General features: G+C 49.4%; 1 long non-coding RNA gene across 3 annotated transcripts; it reads left to right on the plus strand.

Annotated features, from left to right (window-relative positions):
- Positions 1 to 1,101: 1,101 nt before the first annotated feature.
- On the plus strand, positions 1,102 to 17,669 carry LOC134432712 (uncharacterized). 3 transcript variants are annotated; one of them, XR_010031390.1, is made up of 5 exons: positions 1,102 to 1,199; positions 6,334 to 6,388; positions 7,038 to 7,091; positions 17,137 to 17,351; positions 17,521 to 17,669. It is a non-coding gene; the product is annotated as an uncharacterized LOC134432712 (long non-coding RNA). The 3 variants fall into 3 exon arrangements; XR_010031389.1 differs by lacking the exon at positions 17,137 to 17,351; XR_010031391.1 differs by lacking the exons at positions 17,137 to 17,351; positions 17,521 to 17,669 and adding an exon at positions 7,829 to 8,356.
- Positions 17,670 to 18,783: the final 1,114 nt, after the last annotated feature.

Genomic DNA, 18,783 nt, shown 5'->3' on the forward strand with positions numbered 1-18,783 from the left:
GAAACATTTCTGTATACATCACTTAATGTCATTTTGTTCTTGATGCAAGAATAACATCAGCTGTAGCAGAAGGTTCTTGTCCCACCACCCGTTGCTCACTGTCATCTTCACCAGCCCATCCCATCATTCCAGAGGCTGCTCCATCCCAGGGGATGTCATACATCCACTCAGTGCCTGCTTCATGGCCAGGTGTCTGTAAGGTTGCTTTGACAATGGGTACCATTGTCTCATTAAATTCTTTCATGGGGCACCTGTGCCCATAGCACTCATTTCGAAGCCAAGGACATTGTCCCAGGCAGTGACATGGGACACAGGGTCTGTCTGCAGTCACCCAGCAGTTGTTCTCGCCACCACAGGCACACAGCACTTGCCGTGGTGGGTTTGGGGTATAGTCAGTCTGCCAGGCCTCCCCATACTTGTATTCCAGCCCTCGTGAGCAAACCCCTCCATAGATAGGTTTTTGAACTGGGAAGCAAAAACCTCTTTAATTTGATATTTCTTAGCTCAAATCCTCCCTAAATGAATGTTTCTCAGCTCCCTAAATTAGTGTTTCAGACACCAAAATATCCTTAAATGGGTGTTTCTAAGCACGAAATATCTCTAAATTGCTGTTTCTGAGCTCAAAATATCCCTAAATTGCTTTCTTTGAGACTCGAAGGTCCTTTTTTTTTCCTCCGAGCCAAAAACCTCCCAAAATCAGTATTTTGGAGCCCCAAGGCCCCCAAAATTGTACTTTCTCGGTTCCAAAGCTCCTGAAATCGCCGTTATGGCCCCGAAGCTGCTGAAATAGATTAGATTTCTAAGCATGAAGTTCCCAAAATCAGTGTTCCAGAGCTCTGACACCCCTAACTCAAGCCCTGTGCCCTGTCTGCCAGCAGCCCCTGGGGTTCACTCCCAGCGCTCCCGGGGCATTCCCGGTGCCCTGGGAGGCTCCAGGAGCACGGAGGGGCCGCTGGCTGCGCACATTTCCCACCCCAGCCAAGGAGCCGCCCCCGATCGGGGCATTTTCACTTTCCCTTTCCAGGCTGACAACTGATTTACGAGAAATTAGCGTAAAACCGGGAAAGGAGCTGCAGGGGTAGAGGGAGGAGCCCGTGGGGGCGGGAACAGGAGCGGGCAGGGGGGAGATAAACTCGGGATGAGGAGTCCCCGCTGCTCATACCCCAGCACGGAGCTGCTTCTTCCCAGCCTTGTCCCAGGTAAGTGCCAGCCCCTTGCTCCCTTGTTTCCCCAGGGCTTGCTCCTTCTGCTCCTGAAATTGATGTTTCTCAGTCCAAAAGCTCCTGAAATCGCTGGTTTGGAGCTCCAAAGCTCCCTAAATGGGGACTACAGAGCCCACAGTCGGTTTAAATTGGTTTTTGGAGCCCAAAAGCTCTCTAAATCATTCTTGCTGATCTGAAAATATCCCCAAATCACTCTTCCTGAGTCCCAAAGCTCCTGATATGATTTTTTTCTCAGCCCCGAACTCCCCAAATATGGGTTTACTTGGCCTGCACGTCCCGAAATTGGTCTTTAGGAGCCCCAGTGCTCCCTAAATCAGTATTTCTGAACCGAATGCTGTTTCAGGTCCCGAAAACTCCCCAGGTGGATGTTTCTGAGCCCCAATGCTCCTGAAACGTCCGTATTCTCAGCTGTGAAATTCCCCAAATGCCTATTTTCTGAGGCCAAAAGCATCTTTAAATGGCATTTCTGGGTCCCAAAGTATTCTGAATTGCTGCATTGGGACCCCAAGTCTCTGGACATTGATTTTTCTGAGCCCCAAAGCTCATTAAATGGGTGTTTCTGAACTCCCCCAGTTGCTTTTCCTGACCCCCAAAGCTTTCTGTGACCACTTTTTGAGTACTGCAGTTCCTTAAACATGTGCTTCTAAGCCCAAGAGCTCCCTAAATTGGAATTTTGAGCTGAAAACCTGCCTAGAGGGGACTTTCTGAGCCCAGAAGTTCCCCAAATCAGTGGTTTTGAGCAAAATGCTCCCTAAATTGGTGCTTCTCAACCGCCGTGCTGCCTGAAGTTTGGGTTTGTTCAGAGCCAAAATCTCTCTAAATCAGTGTTTGGGACCCCAAAGCTCTCTAAATCCCTGAGTCTCAAAGCTCCCAAACTGGCAGTTTCTTAGCCCAAATGCTCCTGAATGGGAGTTTCTGAACCCCTGAGAACCCAAAATTGCTTGTTTTTATCTCAGAAGCTGCCTGCATCATTCTTTTGGAGCCACACTCATCCCTAGATGGTTTGGGAGGCTGTGCCTGAGTGCTGGTGGAATGCAGTGGAAGGGGAAAGGCTCTGCCAGAGGATGAGGATGGGAGGTGTGAAGAGCAGCTGGGATACCTGGAGATCCTCAACAGGATGGGCAAAGGGTGAATTGTGTGAGTGAGCAGTGGAGGGTCAGAAAGGGGGGACGCTGCCTTGGCAGCTCAGAAACTCCCTGATTATCAGGGAGAGTGGGCAGAAGAGCTCTGGGGGCAGCCTGGAGGGGTCTCAGGCCAGTGAGCAGGTTCCCATGGGAATGGCAGCTGCCCTGGCATCCATGGCCAGGCAAAGCAAAGGACTCCAGCAGCATGGGGGATCCGGGAGCGATGGCTCAGCAGAGCTGCCTGGCGGGTGAATGGGGGGTGCTCACGGGGAGCTGCTCCTGCCCCACAGGGATGAGCTCCTCAGTGTCAGCCTGGGCTGTCACAGCCGGGAAATAGCGGGGTCCAGGCACCGACGGCCAGGGACTGAGGCCGGCAGCAGAGCACACAGCTCGGGGTGCAGAGGAGAAGGCTTTGATGGGCTGAACCAGCAGCTGCGGAGGGTTCCCACCCCCACGGGCTCCTCCCTCCCCCCCAGCACCTCCTTCCTCCGTTTGACACTGATTTCCCGTAAATGCCTATCAGGAAATCTGCCGAGCTTTCCAGGGCAGCCTCTTCCGAGGGCAGGAATGGCCTCTCCAGGAGGCAGGAGTAAAGCACTGCTCTCCTGAGGCTCTCAGCTGAACTGAGCGAGCTCCAGGTGAAAAGGCAGCGACTGGGAGGTGGAGCACACGGGCCAGCAGCAAAGCAAGGCAGCAGCACCCGCGGCTGTGTGAGCAGGAGCCCAGCCAGGGGAAGAGCTGATCCCTGCCCAACACATTGACACCACACCTGCCCAGCCACAGGGGGCTGTGGCACTCAGGAACCACTGCCCTGGGGTCACTGGGGTGGCAATCCTCCTCCAGCTGTCCTTCAGTCCCGGTGGAATTTCCTAAAGAATATCAGTGTCTGCAACAGCAGAAGCGTGACCCTGCCCAAACAGAGCTGTCTGCAGCAGAGCAATCAGCAATCTGCAGCCGCCCCTCTGGGCAAGGCCAGTGCAATCACTGTTGGCCATGCACAGCAGTGACACCCACTCCTCTCAAGGCTTCCTGGGCAGTGACCGTCCCTGGGCTGGGCCTTGCTGAGGGCCCTCACGTGCTGAGTCCAGTTCTGCCACAGGGGATTGAGTGGGAAAAGCTCCCTGGACCAACCTGGGGCCTTCACTGGGCTTTGCTGAGGCCTGAGGGAGCCCTGCTGCCCTCCAGGGCCCCAGGGCTTTCAGTGTCTTTGCCTCATCAAGGCCCAGTTGTGCTGCAGAGGGTGGGGGACCAGTAAGGAAGGGTTGGAGGGAGACCACAAAGTTAATATTTCATAGAATTCCTATTTAAAGTCGATTGTCCCTTCCTGCCCACAGTCTACGGACACTAACTCAGTTCCTAATTCACTCCTACATAGAGAAAAAATGGTCAATTCAGGCCTTACTTATTTATTTTATGGGTTTTTTGTCTGATAGCAAAAATTGTTACCATGACACTTGCTACACATTAAATGGGAGAAAAGTAAAAAGTAAGTAGCATATTGATTAGGCACAGCCTGGTTGCCATGAATACATTATGGATAATTGTTTGTTTCTTTGATCTTGGCTGATCGGAAAAATTTTTAGTCTGAATATAAAATGAATACTTATTTCATGGAGTGACTAGAACGTATTTTAATTTTTATATTTAATATTATTAGCTCACCTTAGCACCCCAGAAAAAGCTTAATGAGATTTCACCACCACTCAGACGATCCTCCTGGATTTAACTCACATGCTGGTAATAATGTTTTATTGCACTCAATGCATAATTCAAAATGTCTAATTTATTGGGCATCTGTTGGCAGACTAGACTCTCTTGGTCTCTGGGCAACAAAGCCATCACTGACAATGTGACAGAGAGAGTTTCTTCCTTTTTTGTTTCTTTTATTTCTTTTTTTTTTTCCATATTTTTTCTGTCTCCTCTTACCCCTGCCCCCCCCCTTTTCTTTTCTTTTTTATTCTCCTCCCTTCTCCTGTCTTTCCCCTTTCCTTTTCTTTTTCCCCCTCAAAGCTTCAGCTTTGGCTCAAGAGTGCAGATCTGGCCCTGCATAAAATAATTCTCCTGTCTAAAGTAGTTGTCAGGGCTCCTTCCAAATATGAGAGACAGAGAGGACAATGTGTCTTTGACTGTGAGAAGTGGTGTGACCCATCCCTGGAAGCACAACCATCTTTCCATGAGCGGTGATCTGAGCTAATGTCTGTGCTCATCAGTGACCAATGGCAGAGGCACATCCAGGACAGCTCCACGTGCACATCATCTACTCATTGTTACTGTTTGAGAAGCCATCACGCTATTGCTCTGCTTTCAGGAGAAAACCCCTCAAACTCTGAGTGTTTTATACCATTTATACGCTTTCCCTCCTTTCAGACCAGAGTAAAAGAGCAAAATGTAGTGGGAGGAGATGGAGCAGTGTTCATTCCTGGGAAATCACCCCTGGCATTTCCTGTCTGATGCCTTCAGTTAGACCTGTGGGACAGCCATGGGCCCTGGGGCTGTGACTTCTCTTGGGTCCCTGCCGGCATTTCTCTATTGCTAATCCTCCCCTCTTTTCCTCACCCAGGTCTATCCTCCCCTTGAACACCAGGAAAGCTTTCTTGACATGCAGCAGCTTTTGGCAAGGGGTCCCTTAATTCAGTCCAGGTCCTTCTCCTTCTCTGGAACATGGCCAAAGTAAACAGAAAGTCCCAAGGAGCAGACAGCATAGGGAAGTGGAGTGCAAGAAAGAGGGAGAGCAGAGCACAGCAGCAAGCTGTGCCCTGAGCAGACCTTTCTCCTCCTGAGCAGTCCCTGTTTCTGCCTTCACCTCATCCCTGCTGCTCTGATGGATGTGCTCAGGAGAGACAGGTGGCTTTGTTGGAAGGGTCAGCAGGGCCCTGCTTTCTGCAGCCAGCTGTGCAGAAGAGGATATTTGGGAAACTTCCCAGTCTGACCCTTCCCAAGGCTCTCTGGCCATCACACTCCAGCCACCAGAGGTGTTCAGTGTTGGGAGGAGCCCCTCCACAGCAGTGGCTGCAGTGCCCCAATGGGCCCTGCTGGACTCCCCACACCCAGCCCCTGTGTCCTCCCTGGTTCCAGCCCAAGTTTCCCGGAGCAGTCTCAGCTGTCTGATTCCATAAAGCCATTTATTCCCAGTGCAGTGCCACAGGAACAGCCTGAGCTGTTCCCCCAGCAAGGGAGCCCCTCAGTTTTATCCCCTCACAGTCTGGATGCCCAAGGCTCGAGTCTGGCTCTTCCTCCCGGGCCCTCAGCTCCTGCTGGGTCTCTCGGTGTCCCTTCCCCAGCGGTGCCACCACTCTTGGTGCCCTTTGTTGGGCTCTGTTGGCCGTTCACGAGCTCTTGTCTTGGGCTCCCAGCTGGAGCTCAGCTTGCATCAGGCACTGCAGCTGCCCCAGCCACCTGCACCAGGTGTGTTCACAGCCAGGAGAGGGGAGAGTGGGAGTGGGGTGGTTTCAGTTTTGTCTTTGTTACCTGGCTTGCTGCTCTATTGGGAATTGCTGAGAAGCAAAGCAATCATCCACAAGTCGTGTCTGGTTTGCCCATGGTAGAGCTGGAGAGGGATGTCCCAGGCTTTATGTGAGCTCTTCAGTTGTATTTTTTCCTCCTGTCCAGTTGAGGAGGGGGAGTGAGAGAAGTTTTGTACAACAGAACTTCTTATTAACTGCATTATCTTCTCCAGTGCTGTGTGCTCACCACAGAGATTTTGACCCTCTTTTCCCTTGCATTGCAGAGTGAATATTGAAAAAAGGACACAGGTAACAAGAAATGAGGACACAGCTAATTTTTTTGCTAAGAATTGTATTACTTGTTTAGACAGTGATGGAAGGAAAAATCAGTAAAATAAAAATTCCTGAGTAGATCAGAGGTTTGAGTAGTATAAGGGACATATGTGTCCCCAAAAAGCTCTGAAATGCACTTTTTAAATCCGTAGGGAAATATTGTAGTGAAGCTTCCTTTATTTTCATTTTTCTTTTTCTTTTTCTTTTCAGGCGAAGCACTGGCTAGAAGAGATGAGCTACTCAAAGCATTCCCAAGGAGACTCAGGTAGGTCCATAAGTAGGAGTGGACTCATGGATCCCATTGCTCTTGTCTGTGGCCATCCTGGGAACCTTTGGGATGGGATGGAATGGGGTGGGATATGTTATCCCTGAGAGAAGTGAGGCCAGTGGAGGTCTCTCCACTGAGCACGTTGCTTGCAGAACCCCTTCCAGAGCCCAGCAGAAGGCCTGGCCTTTGGGCTGGGATCAGTTTGGTCAGAGGGGTGACCTCCTTTGACAAGGGACGTGTCCTACACTAGCAGGGGGTGTTGCTGAGCAGGGCTTTGATGGTCAGTTTGAAATGAATGTGCCAAGGGACAGTGAAGGGGCCTGGGAGGTTCCTCTCCACTCCTGGTGTGAGGCAGAAGAGTCTCACCCACCCTCTCGTGGGTGGCTGAGCTGTGGTGGGACTGAGGCACCTGTGTGGTGCCTGAGTGCTGTGGCAGCTGAGGCATCTCCCTGGCCCAGGAGAGCCTCAGCGGGCCCGAGGGTCAGGAACCCAGTAGCACTGTTGTGGGGCTCCTGGGCCAGCTGTGGGATACTGTGTTCTTTCCCAGAACCTGCTCAGTGCAGTCCTGGAGTTCTCTGGGGAAAGGTCCTTGTTAAATGTCCTTGTCTTCTCTTTGATTTTATTTTCATATGTACCTGATGTCCAGAAACGGCATGGGATACAGCTAAGGAATGGATAGAATGCATAATCAACACAATCAGTAAGTGTGCTGGATCCCATTCCTCTTGTCTGTGGCCATCCTTGTGAACCCTTGGGAAAGGATGGGATGGGGTGGGATGGGATGGGATGGGATGGGTTGGGGTGGGATGGGATCTGTTATCCCTGAGAGAAGTGAGGCCAGTGGAGGTCTCTCCCCTGAGCACGTTGCTTGCAGAACCCCTTCCAGAGCCCAGCAGAAGGCCTGGCCTTTGGGGTGGGGTCAGTTTGGTCAGAGGGGTGACCTTCTTTGACCAGAGACACATCCTACTCTAGCAGGTGTGTAGCGGCATATGTTTAGATGGTGGTTGCTGCTACCTATATCTGTTCCCAATAAGCATCTCCTGTGGAAAGGCCACTTGGGTTAGCATTCAGGCAAAGCAGTCAAGTCCACACACCACACTCACCACCACTAGCTCAGCAAAGAGAGGCAGAAGGGCCTTTTTGTATGGTCAGTTCCAGCGAGATTTATTGTGGCACACTGAAGGGAAACCAGGGGCAAAAAGACCTGGCCCTGTGCTGTGCACACTCTTAAGTATGGGAGGGCATGGGGGTGGTACAAAGGGCAGGGCGAAGGGCATTGGCCTTAAGGGAAGACAGGGCCAGGCACCAGGGGTACCACAACCAATGAGGAAACAGGGAAAGGAGAAACCAGGGGAAGTTGGGACATATGGGGAAGTGGGAAGCATCAGTGTTAAGCAAGAGTCCATGGGGAAGTCCTTTCTGTCCTTCCTTTCCTAGGTGGGGAAAACTCTATGGTAAGTCTCTCCAAGGCAATGCTCTGGGGATTTCCCTGAGGGGGAAGGATTCAGAGGATTCCACAACTCCCCTGTTTTTTCTTACAATGAAGACTTCCCCAATGGACTTCTACAGACACTTAAATAAACAGGGAAATGTGTAAAACGATAAAAACAATTATTACAATCTAACAAATTCCTTTAACAAAAGATGAAACCCATCTCGTCAGCCCTCATTATCAGAAAAGTTCATTGATCCAATCTGAGTTCTTTTTCACCTTTAAGTCTTTTATTTGTTCCCTCAGCTTCTGGATACTTGCATGGGTAGATTTTGAGTATGAAGAAAGGTTGAGGCAGCACATCCTTTCAAAGTCTTGGCGGCCATGTCCATGGGCAAGCAGTAAAAAGTCTATTGCTGCTTGATTTTGCAATGTTGCGTGCAGTCACGTCACTGACTGCAGTGGAGGTAGCGTTTGCCTGCTTACTCTGCCAACACTCTAGGTGAGAAAGCTCACCAAGAGCCTCAGCTGTGTCCCCCCAAGGTAAAAAAGGTGAGACCACGGCTCTCTTTACTTTGTTCCAATTGTAAACTTGGCTGTGGCAATTTTCATCAAATTCAGTATATGATCTCTTTTGGCGTGCCAATTTCTTTTTTTGTTTCCAATTTTGGAGTAAAGTTATGTTTGGGGGGAAGGTAGTGAGCAGGCCAAGGCTGCAGGGACTCCCTTGAAGGTGTGAGGGGATCCTGGCCCATACTTGGTCTCCAGAGATAAGGAACACTCCCCGGAGCAGCACTTTGGGATGGAGTGAGGATGAAGAAAGTGTGGGACTGGTCTAATTGCACCAATTTGGAGGGGTATAATTTTTACTAAATGGGGTTGCATCTTCCCTGTGGGTAGACTTAATAAGTTCAAGGTAGGTCAAGTGTTGGTCGGGAGGTTGATACTGAAATTGGACACAGTAATGAGCTTTAGAGGACCCCGACCGCTCTAATTCTTGGGGTTCCTCTGGTGCTCGAGGTAGGGTCTGGGTCCACCCATTGGGTTCTTATCTGTATATGGGTTTTCATTTGTTGCTAAAGGAGCCCCTACCAGGCACATCGACAGGGGTTTGTCCACGCTACCCATGGACAGGCATAGATTGTCTTGCTGTAAAGTCTTGGCTAGTGTGACCCAGATGTTCTGACTGGGCTAAAGGACAATCCACGCACCAGCTGATGGAAAGGCAAGCAGCATCCAAAATCCTGTCTGGAATAGTTAGGGATTCCCTGCTGCCAGAAACATGGAAGGATGCTTGGGGGTGATGAGTTGATCTGTGAGTTTGAAAAAATGGATTTTCAGACTTATATAATTTTAACAGTCCCTCAAATCTTCTCTTCTTATCCCCTCAGTTTTCACTGAGTAGAAAAGGGGTGGGAAAACAAGAGGGGGTAACAGTGCAACAAACTCAAGAGAGTAAAACCAGCTAAAGAGGGGTAACAGTGCAAAAAAAAAAAAAAAGAGCAAATAAAATGCAACAGAGAGTCTTATGATTGTCTGGAGCAGTGGAGAGTCATCTTCCTCTGTGACAAACATCTGCGTTTACAGTCTTTTTCCTTCTTCTCCTCCACACCTACCGAGCTTGATCTCTATGCTGTTTCTGGAGTTCCAGGGAAGTGTCTCTGGGAGCTGCACTTGGCGATTCGATGAACAGCATGACATTCTTGCTGGGAGTCCACCTTGGGCCAGATTCTGTGGACACACAAGCATAGCTTCTGCCCCAAGTTACTAATGGGAATGGGCCCATTATTCACTTAGATTTGGGGTCTTTGGTCAGCACAGGGGGTTTCTCTGTGAGCTGAGCTCAAGGCCCTTTGAGACGCGCTGGACAATGGAGGGGTTTGGCTCCATGAATGAATTATTAGGAAAACTGATGACATAAAGAGCCTTACATAATCTTTCTACATTTGGTAGTGTTTCAACTCCCCTATGCTGCTGATGAAGGACTCTCTCGAGTGTACAGTGAGCCCTGTCTACAACAGATTGCCCCGTTGGGGAATGGGATATGCCAGTAGTGTGTTTCACCCACCATTGATCTAAGAATTTTTGGAAATTTTTGGAGGGGTAAGCAGGACCATTATATGTTTTGATGGCTTGCAGAATGCCTAGGATGGAGGACACTAGAAGAAAATGTTTGATAACATCTATGGCCTTTTCTCCTGTGTGGGCAGATGCGAATATAGCCCTGGAGAATGTATCTATGGACACATGAATATATTCCTGTCTCCCAGAGGGTGCATGGTGTGTAATATCTGTTTGCAACAATTGTAAACTTTTGAGGCCTCGGGGGTTGATCCCAGCCCCCATGGAAGGCAAAACAAATTCCTGGCAGCTGGGGCAGGAGCCCACAATTGCTCTCACCTGTTCCCTTGTGGTTTTAAACATAGGGAGCAGGGCTGGTGCATTTTGGTGAAAAAATGAGTGGCTCAGTTTAGCCTGATTAAAAATGTGTGGTAGGGTGGTCTGCTCTGCCATGGCTAAGATATCTGCTCTCCAATTGCCTTCTGTAATCAGTCCTGGGGAATTAGTGTGTGACCTCATATGCCTAATGTGATATGGTTGCTCTCAGTGGGAGAGGAGGTATGTTAACTTTGAAAGCAAGCTGTATAAATCTGGATTTGGCACTTCCTTCAACAAGGAATGTTCTGCTCTTTCAGCTATTCCAGCAACATAAGCCGAATCAGTAACCAGATTCAAGGGTTGTTTGATCTTCTCAAAGATTCTGAGAACGACTGCTAATTCTGCAATTAGTGGGGATCCCTGAACAATCTGAACATCAGACTCCCACTCGTGAGTGTCAGAATTTTTCCGAGTAATGATTTATGGGATTTTCTGGAGCCATCAGTAAAAGGAGTACAACTCTTTAATGATTTTGGGACCAAATTAAAACAATCATTATATAGTTTATATTTCTGTAGGCAGATACAGATTTGACCTGGGTAGCTGTCAAGAGCAAACTGGAGGTGTTCATTTGTCTGGAGCAAAGCTTCCAGTTCACCTGATGTCACTGGATGGTAAATGTATTGAACTCACACCCTGCTAGGGTTTTGAGGCATGATCTGGCTTTTACAATGAGCTGAGCCATGAGCTCCTGGGGTGTAGTGATTGTTTTAATCTTATGTGATTGGTGTGATCGGAACATGCACTTTGTGATTAAAAGCTGATCCTTCAGAGTGGGGTCCCACTGGAAAATGAGCCCATGAAACTTGGGTGACTTACCCAAGATGACAAATTGATGAGGCAGGGTAGGGTCAGCACGGTGGGCTTGTCTCGTGGACTATGCCTCTGATACCTTTTGGATCACTACCAGGGCTTCCAGTGTGATTGTTTGTGGTGAGTCGAGGTCATTACAGCCTCTCAGGAGTTTGAAAAGGGGTGCAAGGTCCTCAGCAGTGGACAAACCCATTTGATGCTCCCACATAGCTGATGAAAGTGCCTCAGGGTTCTCAGGTTGTCCATGATGGTGAGCTGCAGGGGTACGATGGTGCTTTTGCTGATCCACAGTCCTAGGTAGGTCCATGGGCAGGTGTGCGGAATCATTTCTGTAGCAATTTCAAATCCTGCTCTTTCAATGGCTTGAATAGTCTTTTTGAGAACAGTCTCTAAATAGTAGTCAGTCTCTGTGCATATTAAAATATCATCCATAGAGTGAAAAATTATGGCATCAGGAAGATTTTCTTGAATGGGCGAGAGAATGCAACCAACAAGCATTTGACAGATAGCTGGTGAACTTTACAGTGTTTAGGGAAGAGCTTCCCATTGATAGCTGTTGAGAGGGGCTTGTCTATTAATTGATGGCATGGAAAATGCAAATCTTTGGGGCATCTCTGGGATGGAGGGGGATGTTAAAAAAGCAATCTCTTATATCAATGACTGCCAATTCTCAATCTCTCAGGAGCATTGAGGGAGAGGGTAGGCCGGGTTGCAGAGGGCCTATGTCTTCAATTACCTCATTGACTTTCCTGAGGTCTTGCAGGAGCCTCCACTTGTCTTTGACTGGTTTACAAATGACAAAGACAGGGGTGTTCCAAAGGTTAATGGATGGTACTATGTGGCCTTTGGAAAACTGCTCCTGCACGAGGAATTCAAGCGCCTTTCACTTTACTTCTGAAAGGGGCCACTGATCAACCCACACTGGTTCATCAGTTTTCCATGTGAGCAGTGTGGCAGGGCGCTCCACAGTGGCCCCAGCTCGAAATCCTGTTGTCATGGTTTGACACTAGTGCAATGCCAGTGCCCCCATGAAAACACACTCTCCCTGATGTCTGCTGTGAGATGTGACCAGGAATAAGCAAAGCAGGCTCTTGCTTAGAAATAAAGAAAACAAAACTTTATTAACTACACTACAACTATATATAAAAAGGAACACACACAGGAAAATGAAAACCTTGCAAATACATTTCCTCCTCCTCCCCACTAGACTTCCAATACGTCCATCCATCCCCAAAAATCACCAGCTCTTGTTCCAGCACCACCCTTTAGACAATCAATCCTCAGTTCATCAAGAAGAAAGAAGTCCTTCTTGTGCCATGGTGACATCTTCCTTTCATGTCCAGTGCTCTCACCACTGAACACGGACCAGAGCTGCTTCTAGGGTCATCTTTTAAGGATGCTTTGTCCCATTCCAAAAAGGGCACAGTGTCTCCTTTGGGACACCTGTCCCCCCCCCAAATTATTCCCTCGGGGACTGAGGGACATCAACACTGAACCCTCTTGGTTCCAGGGCATTGCCCCCGCTGGATGCAGTCTCTGTATCACAAAGAAACATGGTTCTGTCCATGGCTAGACAAAAAGAATCCAGCATAAAAGCCACTCCATCATCCTCCATCATCTTTTCCCACCCACAGTTCTTCTCTATTCTTTTCACATCTCTCCCTTGCTCAGACCTTCAGCACTTGCCCATTTCCTTCTTCGCCTTCCACTCTTGTCTCTCTTCTAGGAAGGGTTTAAAAGCTCCTACAAGTGGCCAGACTCCTTCTCGGTACACCCGGTGCACCCCCCCCACCCCACCTTCTCCACAGGCCGGGCTGTGCTGGCAGCACATGATATCAAATTTCAAGGTAACAGTCCAGTCCCAGACATCGTCTCTGTCTGTCTCTCTCTCTCTGTCTGTCTCTGTCTGTCTGTCTCTCCCTCCATCTCCCGAAGGCCCGGCCTACCTCACGGCCGCATGGCTTCCCCTCCCCCCCGCCCCGAGCCGGCCGCTGGGACGGGGTTTCCGGCAGGAAACCCAAGAGAGCTTCCCAGGGGAGAGCTCTGCTTTTAACCCCTGTGTTCTCAGAGGCATATCCAATGCGCCAGTGGCCAAACCAGTTGCCAATATTCAAATCTGAGCACCCATTGGTGTGACTACAACACCCCAGAAAACCTACTTCCTGTCAAACCACATCACCTGTGGTGGTGAGGGGATTTCTAGCCTTGCTCCCCACTGAGACAATAGGTCTCTGCTCCATAAGGTAAAAGGTACCCTTACCACAAAAGGTCTTACTGTGGCCACCTGACCCTCAGGTCCTTCAATAAGAATTGTCTGTTTGCTCCGCATAGAGGTGGCAGCTCCTCCAGTCCCAGAGATGTCTCGATTGGCTGGCACCAGTTCCCAGTCCTGTGGCCATCGGAGTGGGCAATGTTGGTCACGTCCTTTCTGGTATCTGCTGCACCTGTAAGATAAACTTTGTCCCCTTTGTTAAACAAGCCACACTCTATCAGATGTCTATCTTGGCCCACAATCTCTGCCCAAAAAACTTTGGGTTTTTTTGGCATAATGTCAGTTCATTTGAGTATGAGGAAACCTTGGACTATTGGTGTGCCCTTAGATAAATACCAAGGTGGGTCTACAAATGAGACGGTCACAGTAATTTCATCCCTTGGTCCCACAGTTTGGACTTCTGGAAGTACTTGTAAACTGGTCTGTTAATGGAATCCCCTGTGATTAAAATGTCCCTTGCTCCATCAGAAGGTCCAAATTTACCAGTTGGAATTCGGTAGCTTGCCTCATCCTCAAACTGGATGGAAAGGGCCCTTACCAGCGAGCGTGCGGTGTGTTCTTGCCTGAATGTATTAGTAGGTCTCGGAGAGTTGGTTCTCTTTCTTGTTGTCACAGTCCCTTGGTGCCTTGACTTTCTGGGGTGGTGGGGAAGAGGGACAGAACACCTTGGCATTTGGTGTCATTGCACAGGGTCACCCTGCACTTTGCTGGAAGTTTTCCTGGTGTTGCTCTTGAGACAGCTGATGCTGATCTGCTTGTGGTACTGAAACTAGGGACGGTGTTTAGAATGTTCTTTAAAGTCTAAGCGTGCAGCCGAGGGAACCACCAGTGGAGGGATGTCTCTGCCAAAATCTTTGTCACATTCCACCTTGAGGTGGCCTTGTTCCCTACACTTATAACATCTCATATTTTGTCTATTTTGTGCCAGAAAGACTTCAGCTGCTCGTTTGCTGGCTGCCAGGGCTGCCATATGTTCTGTAGTTGTGGGACGGGTACAGGCTTCCACCATTTGCTGAATGGTGGATTCGGGGTCTGGAGAGAGTGCTCTTATAATTTTTTTTGCATTCCTCGTTCACATTGGACACTGCTAGTTTACTGAGCAGCTCTTCTCTAGCCCTTGGGCAGTTGACTTGTTTATCAATAATATCTTTTAGTCTGTCTGTGAATTCAATAAATGTCTCACCAATGCTGTGACAAATGTCAGTGAAACTTTGTTGTGGGATGGTACCATCCCATGTTTAGAATAAAGCATTCTGGGCAGCATTTTTAACGTCCTCTAGAACAGCTGGGGGTAGATTTAGGCCTCGGTCTTGTGGATTTTCATATGGTCCTTCCCCATTCAAGTGCTCTACTGTAAAATGAGCTCACCCATCCTCAGTTTTGTAAATTTTTATTAATGCTTTTACTTATTTTTTCCAAATTGATTCCCACAGAAGAAGCTCTGTAGGTGATAGGAGGAGGGGCATAACATAACGAAGATCATGGGCGACAAGCACATGAGCTGAGAAAGTTACTTGTAATACATATTTAAAATATGGAGATTTATGTCCCTGATCTTTAGATGCTTTGCATAGTTCTTTAAATTTCTTTTATGGAATAGATTCCCATTTGGGCAATCTCCCTCTTTTGTATATAGCTGGGGCTGCTAGGACTTAGTTTTTGAGCAAAATCTCAATTACTGTCCAAAGCTACTTCTCTTTGGACTTTTGCCCTTGATCCTTAAATTCACTGTCTGAATCTGAGGTATCACTGTCCTCTGAAGAGGAAATAGATGTGCTAGCATGCACACAGGAACACCAGCTGGGGAGCAATCAGTGTTTGGAGTCTTTGGTCTTTAAACTAGATGTTTTTTTATTAGCTTCCTTCCTAGTGAGGGGTGGGGATTCAGAGGATTCCACACAGGGGGTGTTGCTGAGCAGGGCTTTGAGGGTCAGGCTGAAATGAATGTGCCAAGGGACAGTGAAGGGACCTGGGAGATTCCTCTCCACTCCTGGTGTGAGGCAGAAGAGTCTCACCCACCCTCTCGTGGGTGGCTGTGCTCTGGTGGGACTGGGTCACCTGTGTGGTGCCTGAGTGCTGTGGCAGCTGAGGCAGCTCCCTGGCCCAGGAGAGCCTCAGTGGGCCTCAGGGTCAGGAGCCCCCCAGCACTGTTGTGGGGCTCCTGGGCCAGCTGTGGGATACTGTGTTCTTTCCCAGAACCTGCTCAGTGCAGCCCTGGAGTTCCTTGGGGAAAGGCCCTTGTTAAATGTCCTGGTTTTCTTTTTGATTTTTATTTTCATATATATCTGATGTCCAGAAACAGCATGGGATACAGCTAAGGAATAGATAGAAATTATATTCAAGGGATCAAGTAAGTGTGCTGGATCCTATTCCTCTTGTCTGTGGCCATCCTTGTGAACCCTTGGGAGATGGGAGGGGATGGGATGGGATGTGTTATCCCTGAGAGAAGTGAGGCCAGTGGAGGTCTCTCCCCTGAGCATGTTGCCTGCAGAACCCTTTCCAGAGCCCAGCAGAAGGCCTGGCCTTTGGGCTGGGATCAGTTTGGTCAGAAGGATGACCTTCTTTGACCAGGGACACATCCTACTCTAGCAAGGGGTGTTCCTGGCAATTGGTAACAATTTCAAGACATAGCACATCCCTTCTGGGATTTCCTTTCCTTTCTTTGAACAGGAAAGGAGAAATCTAACCCTGGGTTTAGCAACAGGGACCAAAGGGAGAAGCCTTTCTCTGCAGGTGAGTGCCGGTCCTTGCCCACTCTACCTGTAAACTGAACCCTGCCAAACAGGAAGGAGATCCAGAGGTGAGGGCCTGGTGCAGTCAGATCAAGCAGTCCCACCTGTCCATAAATTCCCATTTCTAAAGGCCCCCAGCCAGTCCTTTGTTACATACCCATCCCCATGCAGCTGCCCAGGACCCTGGGATCTCAGGATGCAGATGTCTCTGCAGTGGGCTTTTCCCAGCAGAGACCAGCACAGCCTGACCCCTGCTGGATCCCACCCCCTGGATTCTAAGGCCAGTTGTTCTCCTGCCCCTGCCCTTTCTAGCTGGGATGCTGTCAGAGGAATATCATTCCCTCAAGGTACACTTGGAATTTAGCATGGCCTGGGCTCTCCCCCATGTCCAGGCCTTTGGGCAGTGAGGAGGCCTTGGGGTTCCTCCCAGTATTCCTCACCAGCAGCACTGGAGCTCCAAACCCATGTTTAGAAGGGCTCTAAGTGGTGCCAAGACTCCTTTCAACAGAGAAAGTTAGAGAGAAAGTCTCCATGTCAGGAAGAAAACTGGGGCTACAGTAGGGAGGCCAAGGTTTCTTCCCACACCAAACTCGTGTTGGAATAGGATTTGAAAGTCAGGATCGTGGTATGTGGTGCCCACAGGTGCATCAGCCTATGAATTCCACATCTCTGTTTTTCAGGGATGAGTGAATTCATTTCCAAGGCTGCTGAGTTAGAAAGGATGATCTAAGAAAAAGAGGTCTGGAGAAAACAAATTGATAAACAGGCAGGACATGAGGGAACTAAGTCTGAGCTTTTTGTTTGTCCTCTGAATAAAGAAATTCGGCAAAAAAAAGAATCTGTTTCTGAATTGCACCTTGAGCACAATGGCTAATTCCTCTGAAGTGATTATTTCTCCAGAGAGTGGAAGAAAAAACCAACCTACAGAAAGATCTAAGAAAAGACTCTCAAGAAGAGACTTTAGAAAAGAGGATATGAGCATCCTCAGAGAGAATGGGTGGACTCCCACTCAAGGGAGAAATGTCAGTTTCCCACTAACACCAGTCATTTCATACAGGAAAGAGGGAGAGGGAGAAGATCAACAAGCCCTGGAATCCGAAGTGGACAAGGCATTCCAGGACCTCAACAATAAAATGGAAGCTCTGCATGAAGATTTCAAAGAATTACAGGAGATCAGAGCAGAGCTGTAGAAGATCCCACGTGAGCAGGGCCATTGCCAAACAGACTTTCATCCATCTGAAGGCAAAAGCTGCTCTACAGGCTAACCACCATGTGAGCTCCTCCTGCTCAGCTCCTTAGAGGGGATGGGGAGGGACAGTCCTTCAATGGGGAGCAGCAGAGAGGGTAAATCAGAGCCTTTGGGCCTGCTTGTGTCAGATAGCTGGTCTCCTGCTCAAGGAGGAAACACCAGTGACCCTGTGACCTTGTTCTTTCATCTCAGGAAACAAAGAGCAGGGAATTGCAAGGGTCCTGAAGTCCATGTTGAATATGAACCTTCAGCAGCTCTCCCAAGGAATTCAAACTCTGGCAGAAGATGTAGAGGAATGGCCAGCAGCCATAAAGCATGAGCTTAGGCTTCTCAGAGCATACCTGGAGATGAACAAAGGTGAGCACGGCCATTGCCAAGCAGACCTTCATCCATCTGAGGACAAATGCTGCTCTACAGGCCATCAATCCTGTGAGCTCCTTCTGCTCAGCTCCTCAGAGGGGATGGGGAGGGACAGCCCTTCCATGGGGAGCAGCTTCTGTGACCCATGGCACTGACACACCTCCATGCTGAAGTGTTCTCTGCAGGTGCAGGTGGTCTGAGTCCCTCTTCTGTCCCTCAGGTTTGCATGGGGTGTGTGCTGGGAGTTCTCTCACTGCCTGATGCTGGCTAAGGGTCCCCCCTTGAAGTCCTGTCCCCATCTCTCTCCCTTCTCCCCCTGCCCTCCTGCTGCTGCCCCACTCCTGGTCCCACACTGGGGCACACGTGAGCTCAGCCTTGTTTCCCTGTGGATGCTCAGCAGGGAAAGGAGCTGCCCTGAGCAGAGGCTGGACGTGTCTGTGAGCGCAGGGCCTGTGGAGAGCAGCTGTGCCTTCAGGAGCTGGTGCTGGCAAGGGGAAGGCTCAGCTGGGGCACAGCCCCCAGCGTGGGCCTTGCTGGCCCCAGGCTGTGCCCCTGGGCCTGGGCAGGACACAGAGAGTGTTGGGAGCAGCCTCTGGCCCCAGGGCAGGGACAGCTGAGGAACAATCAGCCTTCCCTGACCATGGGTCCTGTTTGTGCTCCAGCTGCAGCCAGCAAAGCCAGGGCAAGGAGCAGCCCAAGAGTCCAGGGAAACCTCTGCAATTCCTGCTGGCTCAAGTAATTGTGAGCTTGGAATGAAGTGTGTGGCCCGCTTCAAAGCTGGAGCTCTATTTATTGGGCTGGCAAAAGCACAAATGAGATTTTGAAAAGGGATGAAAGCTTGTTCTGTGTTTCTTGTCCCCACCCTGCTAAAAGTGTGAGGGTAAAGGGAAAATCATCTCCAGATTGTGCCTTCATGGCCAACTGGAATTCCTGTGAGGTGAGGATTTCTAAGGGGGAAAGAGGAAGGAAAAAATACCTACAGGTGAGCCCTGAGGAGAGACCCTCAGTAAGGGATGATAAATCAGAACCTTTGGGCCTGCTTGTGTCAGATAGCTGGTCTCCTGCTCAAGGAGGAAACACCAGTGACCCTGTGAC

The sequence above is a fragment of the Melospiza melodia genome (genome assembly GCF_035770615.1).
Source record: "Melospiza melodia melodia isolate bMelMel2 chromosome 7 unlocalized genomic scaffold, bMelMel2.pri SUPER_7_unloc_1, whole genome shotgun sequence".
NCBI classification, from domain to species: Eukaryota; Metazoa; Chordata; class Aves; order Passeriformes; family Passerellidae; genus Melospiza; species Melospiza melodia.